This window comes from Amblyomma americanum, chromosome 4 (assembly GCF_052857255.1).
Source record: "Amblyomma americanum isolate KBUSLIRL-KWMA chromosome 4, ASM5285725v1, whole genome shotgun sequence".
Taxonomy (NCBI): domain Eukaryota; kingdom Metazoa; phylum Arthropoda; class Arachnida; order Ixodida; family Ixodidae; genus Amblyomma; species Amblyomma americanum.
The window spans coordinates 97,665,177-97,677,373 of NC_135500.1; the positions used below are offsets into that span (position 1 = coordinate 97,665,177).

General features: G+C 47.0%; 1 pseudogene; it reads right to left on the reverse strand.

Moving 5' to 3' along the window:
* Positions 1-1,189: 1,189 nt before the first annotated feature.
* Positions 1,190-5,191, reverse strand: LOC144127680 (uncharacterized; annotated as a pseudogene).
* Positions 5,192-12,197: the final 7,006 nt, after the last annotated feature.

Consider the following 12,197-nt stretch of genomic DNA (forward strand, 5'->3'; position numbering starts at 1 on the left):
CGCGTAAGCATGAAATTTGGTTTATGGGTTTTAACGTCCGAAATCATCTGAGGCTATGATAGACGCCGTAGTGGAGGGCTCCGGAAATTTCGACCACCTGTGGTTCTTAAACGTGCTTTGACATCGCACAGTACACGGCCCTCAAGCACTTCGCCTCAACCGAAATGCAGCAACCGCCGCCGCCGAAATCCAAGCCGCGTCCTTCGCGGCGGGTTACATGCACGAGGTGTCAACCCAACTACGATGCCAGAAAGAGGGGCGCCGTGCGCTACGCGAACGGCTGAGCGCCCACGCGCCGCAGCCGATGTCGCACACACGGGAGACGAGAAGCGAGGCGGCACCAGCGCGGCGACGCTTCATGGAAATGGGAGCAATCTTTCGCCCTGACCGTAAGGTGCGAAACAGCTGAACGTCGCACTTGAATTTTATCAACCGGCGGACGTGCCCGCTCGAGAACGAGGGAGAAATCTGTCGTCACAGTGCATACTCTCGCAGCGCTGGCGCGAGCGCCGCGGAGCGGCTCGCAGCCGCTCCGCCGACCGGAGCCGTGGGCCGCGTATTTTTGACCGCGCCTGTACATGTGCATTTGTTATTAGTAAATCCTTTCAGATGTGGCAATACGTACTAATCCACTAATTCACTAACCTTAACACAAAGGGAGGGAATATGTTGTATAGTTAGTTCTTGTTTCCTTTTCAATGTGAACACCGCCAGAGGGCTACAGTTGTGTGCATATATATGTGCGTGCGTCACTGAATACACTGGGTTTCGTTCCATGCGTTTGCTGTCATGGTTCACGGTCTTCAAGGGCGGTTCACGCCTACACTACAACAAACCAAACTTAATTTTGCATATACAAGTCCCTGTTCAATGTAAAATATATGCAGTAGTTGAGCATTGTATCGAGTGGTTTTTGAATTCTTTTCTTCGTCCGTTGTCCTGATGTGCAATTTCGTACGAATTCGGTTCTAAGGTAACTTTGAATCACGCGGCTATAAGGCGACATTTATGTGTCAGATCGTGAACTGTGAATTACAATTAATGATTTGAGACATACGTGTTACCCTACAGCCATATGAATCCGTTATCTTAGAACCGTACAAGGTATTCATGCAGCTCGGGTGGTGAGACATCAAAATAGCTCGAAACCTGAAGTTGTTGCCGTCTCAACTTTTGGATTTTGTGGTAATCAACAAAAGCTAAGTCTCGAGCCACTCATGGCCTTGTTGAAGGCAACGTGATGTGGTTGCAGGACGGCGCCTCCAAAGGGCTTGTACAGCAACGGCCGCAGTGGATAAGTTGGATCACCATAGATCACATATTTGTGACCCATGGTGATCTTCTCGAGATTCTGATATAACTGCGTCTCTTTGAGGATACCTGGAACATAGCGGAAATGCACAAAGTTATCAGCAACAATTTCTCTTTTTACTGTATGAGGAGCATGAACAGCTGCCGCTTTACACACTATTATGTCTGGCCCAAATAACTTGCAGCGCAGTTACGAATGTGTAACGGAAATGTTTAAGCGTTAAACACTTTGAGAGAGTGTGGTTACAGCGGACGAATGCGCAGCCAGAAGGTGATTAATGTGGCAGGAGGAGGGTACGGCAAGAGTGCAAGAAGGTGCAACCAGAAGGTGGTTGCCACGGGAACCAAATCGAAGGTAGTTACCACGGAAGGAGGAGAAGGGTTGCTCTGGAAGGAGGAAGGTATGGCAAGGGATAGTAACACCTTGAGCATTATCTCCAGGCTATAGAAACAGAGAAGCCACTCTCTAAGGAACAGAAGGTACCCATCTTGCTTCATGTCGCCGGCCCTGAAGCAAACAAAAGAAATTTTCAATACCTTCCAGTGCGACCAAGCGGACTAAGAGGATTACGACAGGCTCATAAAGTTCGAGAAATACCGTACTTCCAGAGCAAATGAAACGTCCACAATGTACATCTTCAGCATAGGGGCACAAAAAGAACGTAAGCGTTTTTTGAGCCTCATGAGTGGCACGTACAGGACCTGTCAGCAGAGACTGTTGGCAGAGCGTGCCATCAGAGCATGTCTGCATGAAAACGGCCATGCAAAAAAAAATTCGCTGCCATTGTGGTTTGAACACAGGCCCTCTGTGTGCCAGGCTGGCATGCAACACATACACCACAAATGGTGGTTGGCTCAAGCATGTAAGAGGGGCACGATGTGATCACGTTATGTTGTGTACGACAGTAAAGCGTGTTGGGGATGTTACTGATGTTAGACATCGATGACTTCCAAAAAAAAGTTGCTGACATTCAAACGCAAATGCCTTAGCATTTCTCCAGTGCAGCACACTGCAATTTTTTATATGCGACTTGGAGCTCAAATCCTAAATTTGCAACTTTAGCAGCCTTGCGGACACGATGGTCCAGGATCAGATTGTATTTAGAATCCCTCAAAAAATCTTCGAGAACGGCTGCTACATGAAGAGGACTTAATGTTAGAAAAGGCGGTCCAATTCTGCACGACAGCTAGGAAAGCACAATAGCAAAAGGCGTGGAAGAATGTTCATGTTTTTCGGCTACAGCACTAGTCACTCACCATGGAGCCCAACAAGGGGGTGAGACCCGAACTTGCAAGCAAGCCCTGCCCACGCCTTGTACTTCCCAACTATAACCCAATAAGGTGTAACTCGGGGTAGTTAGCTGCACAAAGTTAACCTTTAATGCACGTAGAAAAGGAACAGCCAAGAAGAAAGGAGGAGAGAGGAGAGTTATGAGAAAGAAGAAACGTGGAGGAGGAACGGGAGTTTGGCTTGCAGAGGCTAGATGGCCAGCGGGATAGTGAAAACCTATAAGAGGGAACGGAAGGGGACGAGCACTGCAAAACTGTTTGATTGCAGCGACTGTAACTACGCTATGAATTAGTCTTCAATTTTGAAAAAAATGTTTCCTGCCGCATGTTTCATGGGCGATGCCTCGCAGTCACGATAGTACAAAATATGTTCAACTGCCGCGGTGGCTCAGTGGTTATCGTGCTCGGCTGCTGACCCGAAAGGTTTTTGTTGTTGTTGTTGCCTGAAAAGATGATGGCACATACCCACAGTGGGGGATTGGCCAGGGTTTGGTACAGGTCCAAACAGGGAGTGTCTAATCCAAGTGAATCTCAACCGATTCAATCCGAAAGGTACAGGTTCGATCCCGGCTGCGGCGGTCGAATTACAATGGAGGCAAAATTCTAGACGGCCGTGTACTGCACGATGTCAGTGCACATTAAAGAACCCCAGGTGGTCGAAATTTCTGGAGACCTTCACTACGGCGTCCCTCCTGACCCGAGTCGTTTTGGGATGCTAAACCCCCTAAACCTAACCTAAACAAAACCAACGAAATATTTCACACGAGTGTGGTCAATGGGCCTTTAAAAGGCCATAAGGGCTTCCAACATTTTCTTCGCTACGATGACACATACTTTTCAGCATAAGATTTTATGCCCTTGGAAAAGGTTGTAAGAGTCAGGGCCAAGTTTCTATGATGGTATATACTATTGGTAATAATCACAATGGGCCAGCAGTTTCTGCTTCCAGTTTCTGCTCTGTAACATATTAGATATTGTAATTTTATGTATTACTGATGGCCTCCTCCATTTCTTGTTGTGACAATGTGTTAACACATTACACTAGTTTTCTGGATCTCAGTAGTGCTTAACCGCACGTCAATTTTTCTGCCATGTTTTTGTTGTTGTGAGCGATGAACAAGCATACATTAGACTTTACCTGTGCAAACAAACCACTGAATATGGAAATATACTAGGGCTAGGTTCTCTAATTAAAACATGAATGAGCAGAATTACCTGCGTCGTGCCGCAACCTTTTGAAGGGCACATGAAGATGGCAGACTATGCCGTTGGCACACATCACAGCCTGGTATTTCTGCACATGGTGCCGCTTGTGCCCGGAGAAGTACTCCTGCTGCCCACCGATGGTCTACAAATCTGGCGTGCTATACCATCGATGAAAGCCCAGCAGTTATGCAAAGGAGCACGTTTTGCATGCACGGCTTGGGAAGGAGAAATTGGGGTGGCTGCAAGCAACGCTCGCTAAAAGCAACCTTAAAGTGATCACAATACCTTTAAGCGTAACCCGTGGTACACCTAGTTAACTTTACTGCAGCATATTGCTTATGCGATCAGCATCTTCTTGTTACGCTGCTCTCAGGAGAGGTTTCATACAAGCGCATGCATTCTTGGAGGCTATCATCTACATTGGCAATTTCGTAAGTGCATCTCTGCTGAGTTGTTCGTGAAGGGGGGTCCCACATATGCCGAGTTATTACACAAGGAAATTTAACCCGTTTCACGACATTTCGCGCCCGCACAAGTGCACCTGCCCAGAGAAGAAACGCAGCTGCAGAGGAAGGGTAGACATACCCTAGCACAGGGGCGCTTGCGCGGACACGAGTAGCATGCTTCACCAAAGTAATGGCTGACGACACACCACACTCATCGGAGAACACCGGCTGCATGCGCTGTGCTCTATTGGAAAGCACGACAGCTCGCGCGTTTTCCGACAGCAAAAAAAAAAATCATTCTAAAATGTCCGCTCGGGCGTGTCGCGTTAGTCGGCCTTGTTTTGTAACCTTTTTATAAAACTGATTCTATTCATTTCATATACAGTCCAAATTATGCGTGACCATTGCCATATTTCCGACACCATTTCCGACACCTTGGAGAAGAGCTCAAGGGCTTGCAGATTAAGCTACTTGTGGGTGGCCAGATCTGTCAGAAGGTGCGCAAAGTAGTACTCTATGTGCGCCAACGTTTTGGACACAATGTTCGATATTACTGAGCTGTGCCGGTTGATCATATGCTCCAAGTCGCACAGCCGGTTAAGGTAGGCGAGCCGGCGCAAGGTCATGCACAGCGCTTCTGAGCCAGAGACCATGACCCGCTGCGTACTGTAGACCTCGCTTGGAATGAGCAGAGCCGACTCCAGCTCGCGCAGGTCCTCGTTTCGAACTCTAAAGTTCCTGAAAAAAACTGGACTCCATGGCGTCGATGTTAAGAAAGCCGCGCTCACACAGGCTCCTCCGAGCACGGGGCTCCATTTGAAAGCGATACATGGCTTTAATCTCTTTCCATGTCAGCGAACTTAAAAGCAGTTGATCATGAAACACGCTGTAGCGCATGATGAACGCCTTCGCGCTTCGCACACACAAAAACGCAAAAAAAAACAAACACGAAAGCGAGCACCACTGGCTGCACTAACGGTCTCCGAATACAACGGCCTGGAAGAAGCAGCCCAAATGCAACCGTGGCTTGAATTGATTAGCCTTGTAGGATGGAAATAACATCGTCGATTAAAAATCACTTTTATTGTTTATCAGCAATAAAATTAACACGTTAACATGTTCACTTTAGAACTGGTGACCTGTTGTTTGCCTTTTTTTTAAGCGTAACAATAATTTGTTTTTTTTATGATCGCGGCCATCATGATCATCACCCTGTCGTACGTTTGCGTCTCGCGTATACGTATAATACCGTATACGTCCAGTTAAAACACGTTTGTGGCAGTGATCCGGTATCCGCCGAAAAACGTCTTGCGGTAATACGGTATACGTCTCCGGTAATACGTCTACGGTATGCTGAAAGCGTCTAGTAACGACAATAGCGCTATAAGCAATACGCATTGCAGACTGAAAACAATTTTTTGGAGTTCAAAAAAGCTAGTCATACTTTTTTTTTACGGAAAAGTTGTTTGGCATTGACCTCAGCGCCTTCTGTCGAAGATACTCATGCCTCAAAGGTTCCGCTTGGTGTTTTAAAAAAATCCTGCCCCGAAGGGGCCGTCTTCGTTTGACCATGAGGGATTTCTTTTTTTAACCAAGCATATCGGAACGCTCTCTTATGTCGAAAACTGCACCGTACTCATACGGGGTTGCCTGTTTGGAACAATAAGATCAGGAAGAAGATCCTGGCGTCAGCTTTCGCAGCTTCAATGATTATCGGCAATCAGTTTCGATGTCAGGAGAGTGAAATGGTGAGTTTGAAGAAACTAGTACAGACTGTTGAGGGGGCCCTTGTTAGAGAAATCGTGCGTACGTTATGCGTGCTCAACGCACCAGTAGCCATTGATGGGCCATTCATTTGTCGTCCGCCTAGCGGAATAATTGCTGGTATTTCTGAGTGAAATTTCTCTTTATGAGCGACATATACCTTTCAACGGTCCATCGCTTAGCAAGCCATTTTCTAAACCTATATGGATGCTAACTTCAGCTAATAAAAAATTATCTAATTTTAGCTAATTACTGAATTCTCGGGGACAATTACTGCCGCAATTTGTGTCCGCCTGGCAGCATTACCAACGTGCAAAAGCGACATTAGCGTACGGCGTTTAGAATTTTTTTTTTTTTGAGAATCAGTGAAGTCTGATTTTGAACACGCTGTATATAGGAAGGGATAATGAGGGGCTCCAACAGCCACCGAAACGAAGGTGCATCGGAGAATGTGTTTGTTCTCTTTCAATTTCTGGTGTTGAGAAAAGGAAAATAATGCTGTGATTAATCTGTCTCTTAAATATGGTTAAGAATAAAGCAGAAGAAAAAAAACAAGACCGAAAGTGGGATTCCGGCGGCATGGTGGGACGAGAGTGGCGCTGTTGAACACTCAAGGTTTAGTTAAAAGCAAAATAAATACCCACGTAAGAGAATCTTGGACAGCTGTCGCCGTAGCTCCGTTGATTGAGCACCGGATGCGAAATTCTGAGCTCGTGGGATCGGATCCCTCCGGCGGCATGGTTGATTTTTTCTTCTCCTTTATTATTAACCGTCCTTAAGCGACCGATTAACCACAGCATTACGCTCCAATTATGAACACCACAAATTAAAAAAAGAATTGAAGCATTCCACTACGCACCTTGCTTTCAATGTTTGTTGGCTTCTTTCGTGTGTGTGTGCTCGCGTGCTCGTGAGCGCGCGTGCTTCTTATACTTTGCTCTGTTTCTTATACTTTACTCTGTAAAATAACGTATACACTTTTTTATCTTTATGTCAGGACGATGATTCGTGCCAGTTGTCTTCGCGAACAATCACAGCTCGCTAAAGGCCCTGTCTACGTCGGCACAACTAACGGTAATGCCATTATTATTACTCATTACATATGCCCCACTATTACTCTCATAATATATGCCAAATAGTAATAATAATGTTTGCATGCAGGTATATCGCACTGCCATTCATATGCTAATCGGGTCAAGGAAGCATCCATGGCCATACAAGGCTACCTGTACAGAACCCAGCAGCTAAACGAAAACCGCGATGGAGCATCCGGGATGTGTAGCCTGAAACGGAGCCTGTTTGAAATCAACCGCAACCTGTGCCCCTTCTTGGAGTTTGGAATCCGAAATGCATCGCCCGACATGAACATGGCAACTACAGTTGAATCCCGCTACAACGAAGTCGACGGGACGCGCGAGAAATTTTGTTGTTGCGAAATTTCGCTCTCGAGAAATTAACTAAAAATGCAAGGCAACAACTCCAGCAAAACATAGTTTTATTGCCAGAAATATGTGAGCTTAGCCTGCTTGCGTTTCACTGCCAGCAGCGGCGTTGCGTGACTCTCGCACTCTGTTAACAGCGACATTGCAACGCCACCATCGTGTGTACCAAGGCATTTTCTAATAACGTCGAAGACATCCAGTACCTACGATGAGGCTGTCGGAGCAGGTAAATCTTGAGCGGAGTCGTCTTCATGATAGGACGGCTCTTCCGGCTCGAGAACACTTCTGATGATGTCTTCATCGCTTCGTTTCTCGTGGACAATCACGTCCGCATCAGCGTCGAGGAAACCGTCCAGCGCTATGTCAGCAGGAGCGTTTCCAGCTTCCTGGAGCGATTTCCAAGCAACGTCAATCCCCGCAGTCGATGACGATGGCACACTTTCCGCGGCTGCAGTCGTGCTGGTCGCCTTGCTGTCGACAAACCAGGCGTGCTTGAAGCAGTTGCGAATCACGCTGCACCGTGTTGCTCTCCGTGCAGCAGCCATCATTTCTAAAGCCATGAAAAGATGGACTTTCGTCTCCCTACCAGTGTCGGTGTTCAGGAGAAGCCGCTGGATCAACCTCTCCTGGTAGGAAGACTTCATGCTCCGGATGATGCATTGCTCCAGGGGTTGAATGACTGAGGTACAGTTCGACGGGAAGAACTTCAGCTCCACACTTGACTGCTTGACGTCGTCAATGCGGTGCGCTGAACAATTGTCCAAGAGCAAACAAACCTTTAGATTTTGTCTGCTCATGTCGCGGTCAAGTGCCACCACCCAGTCAGCAAAAATGGCATGGGTCATCCACGACTGGCTGTTTGCCACGTACTTGACAGGTAGGCTCCTGTTCCCCTTGAAGCAGCATGGGTTCGCACTTTTGCCAATAACTAACGGGGGGCGTTTGTCAGACCCATCCACATTTGTGCACAGCAGCACAGTCACTCATTTCTTGCTATGTTTGCCTCCGTGGCAACGCTGCCCTTGAAAATCAAGCGTCCTCGCTGGCAGCAACTCATAAAAGAGGCCCGTCTCGTCTGTTATAAATATCAGACGGAGCGTAACTGCTCATTATGTCTGTCATGTTGTCCGCCGCCTATGCTGTTGTGCCGTCAACGTCCGCACATGCTGATTCACCGCACAAAACCTTGCCGACGATGTTTTGCCTTTCTTTAAAGCGATTCAGCCATCCTATGCTTGCCTTAAAGTCGTTCAGCCCTAGTAAACAAGCTTAATTTAGGGCCTTCTGCTGTCCAATTTTACCCCTCAGGGGCATGTTTGTTGCACGCGTATCGACGAACCAAGCATAGACAGCCTTGTCGAGCTCTTCATGCGTTGGTTGCGTCACTTTCTTGTGCTGCGCTGAAGTGCCCGACGAAAGTGCCTTCCCAATGATGTCCTTATTCTTCAAAATCGTCGATAGCAAACTCGGCGCGATGCCAAAATCTGCGGCCATAATTACCTTCTTCCCGCTTTCCGCTTCGGCGATAATTCTATCCTTTTCTTCTAGCGAAATAAACTTTCGCTTCTTCGTTGGCGGCGACATGGCAGAGGCGATCGACGAGATCAGACTGCAGCGAGAGATCCACGATCAACACACACCGACACACGAGCAAATGACGGCAAGGGCTGCGGAGAAGGCGGGGAGGGGAGGCTGGCGACTCGATTTGGATTCGTCTTTGGCCCTCGTACGGCCGGCGGCCTTCGCACGGCGCCAAGTCCCCTCGCTGCTTCCAAATAGACGACTCCCAACCAAATTTTTTAATAATGAATGCATTAAAATGTAATAAACATACATTCCGTGCATTATTTAGCTGCTCCAAACCACTGCTTTAACAGGGAATAATTTCTTACAGCACCCAACTTTTGAAGAAAGGCGGGCCACTGACCGGTGAAGGCTCGCGAAAAATTCGTAATACCGAATGCCTGCTCACAAAGTAATTCGTTTTCGAGGGAATTTTAATACATTAACTCCTATGGTGATTTCGCGGGGAATGAAAAATACTTCGTTGTGGCGAAAATTTCCTTGAAGTAGCATTCGTTGTGCCGGGATTCAACTGTAGTGGTACCGAGGTACCGTCTTCCAACACTAACCATTATGCCAATTCACTGAAGTTAAATGACGACGCTCCTGTCGGGTTTTACACTCTAGTGAATGACATGTTGAGTGTTCACACGTGCTTTCAGGAGATTTCCGTTGTGGCTAAAGATGGCCAGTATGTGGATACTAATAAGACTCAGCTTTTCCATTCCGATGCCATCGCTTCAGAAATTTCAACTGACAAACTGTGAGACATACCTGAGCAATATGAATGCTTCTGTCAGTGAGCATGGCATAATTTGTGGAGTCGGTGCTAAATATGATAACCTGACATTTAATGTATACCAAAATGCTAAAGAAGTGAAGGTGCATTATTGCTGTGCTCGTGACAAGCACAATGACTACACCAAGTCGGAAGTCTGCAGGTCGTTGTTGATAGGTGTAAAAAATGTAAAACTCATCACAAATGTGTTAACATCAACAGGCACATCAATTGCAGGTATTTGAGAGATGCCTCGCAAATTGAAATTGTGCATTGTCCGTTCACGCCTGTCACGTGGCGCCACAGTGAACTCACTCTTTTCATAAGCCACCTGAAAAACGCAATAGGGCGCAAGTGTTACAGTAACAAAGCTCAGCACCCCATGAACTTTCCGAAATTGTCAACTGTATTCCCCATGGGGGCCGAACTAAAGGAACTCCTTGCCGAAATGACGGCATACAACTATTTTACTGAGTTGCACATTCCACTGAGTGAGGCATCGAACGATGGGAAAACCAGTGTCAAGGACAGCACCACCACGTGCTCACCTCTGCCTCATGTGCCTTGGAAAGATGTGATGACTTCACTATTAGTGAAACCGTGTGTGCGCGACGAAACAGTGTTCATAAGCCCTAGCTATTCCATTCGTGGAAGTAGCTTCACAAAACATGTTGCTTTGTTCAAGTCTCACTCAAGTACCAATCGCGACAGCGTCGTGCATGTTGGCATACAAAAGTCTCGATGCTATGATGTCACTGCCTCGAGGTTCTTGAAGATGTTAATCTGACTTTTTCAACCTGGAAAACATCAATGATACATTTGCCATTCTCAAGTGTAAGGAAAGGTTGTCACGCTTTGCTGAAATTGAAACAGTGGTGTTGTTGACTGGCAATGTCAGGAACAACGTAAACATCAAGGCAAACATTCTTGTTTTGCAGAAAAAAAATACTTTGAATGCATCACGGCACAAAACGTGTGTGTGGTAACAGCTCACGGTGACCTTTTTAGATCCGAGTTAGAATTTCTGGCAACCGTCGGTGGCATAAATCAAAACATATGCACCATCACTGTGGGACACTTTCCGTGTGGCTATGCCACAAACAACGGATTGCAGTATCCTCTACTTGAAAAGCTCTGGCAAAACCAGCATAACATAGTTAACAAGCCAGTGCCGGAGCAGCCGTCCAGTAACGCTGAGCACGTTACGTCTGACAACTATTATAATCGGTATGAAAAGCTCTTGCAAAACCAGCACGACATACTTGACAAGGCAGAGCGGAGGCAGCTGTCCAGTAACGATGAGTTAGTTCCAGCAGTAGATACTACCTCAACAATGTCACTATATAATGTACAAGAGCCAATGGTGAGGGAACCTACTCCTCTCATTGATGAAACACCAAATGTCACTGAAGTAAAGGATAACATAAATGTGACCTGCACAACATCATCTAACGAGGATGTATTCATCGATGATGATGAAAACATTGTGCCCCCATCCCCGAAAGCCTCCAAGAACACTACACTTTCCATTGAGGACGAATCCCCCGCCACTGAAGTTAGGATTACTTCTGCAACCGAAACACGCGGAAATGGAGGAGGATGGAGACACTGTCACACCATCACTGCAGTGTGCCCAGACAACAAGTCGAGTAACAGAAGTATCTGACAGTGAATCGACTACAGCAGTGTGTTCCGTGTTCCACGTGTCTCTCTTCGTTTGTGTCCCAAAGTTCATGCTGGCCCAAATCATGGAGTAGTAGCAGAGACAACAGTGCAACTGGTGACATCACCATGGAGATTTTTCGTCAGATGTGTACTCTCGGGAGCTCTGGTGCCAATGCCTCGCGCTATGTAAAAACTTGGTGCAGAAATTTTGGCGTTGCTTCTCGCTTTTTAACTCCAGAAGACACCAACATTCACAGTCCGTGTCCTCGTCATCGTCCATATTATCATCGTCATCACCTACCAACCCATAATCACATTCATCGTCTCCGTCACACTCGTCCGTGCCAAAAGCATCTCCATCGACCCCGGAATCGTTGTTGGGAAAATAGTCGTCATCGAAGCCGTCCGCATTGCGCCCGGTGCCCTTTTTTGCGCGTTCGGCGTTGGCCTAGTCAATCACCAGCGCGTGTTTCCCGACGGAGACCAGGTGCGTAGTGTTTAACGCGACCGCCGCCAACGGGCCGTCGCATATTATCGGAGTGCCTGGCACGACGCCCCACAAATCGTCGTCGTATTGTATGAAATGAGGTGGTAATTTCTTAACCACGCGTTGCTTTCGAACGTTGTTAGCTATCACGACGCACTTGGTTTGTATAGAAGAAGCCCTGTCAACGAACAATTGCGATACAACAACCCCATCTTCGACGCACCACCCAATCGCCAACGGTAACA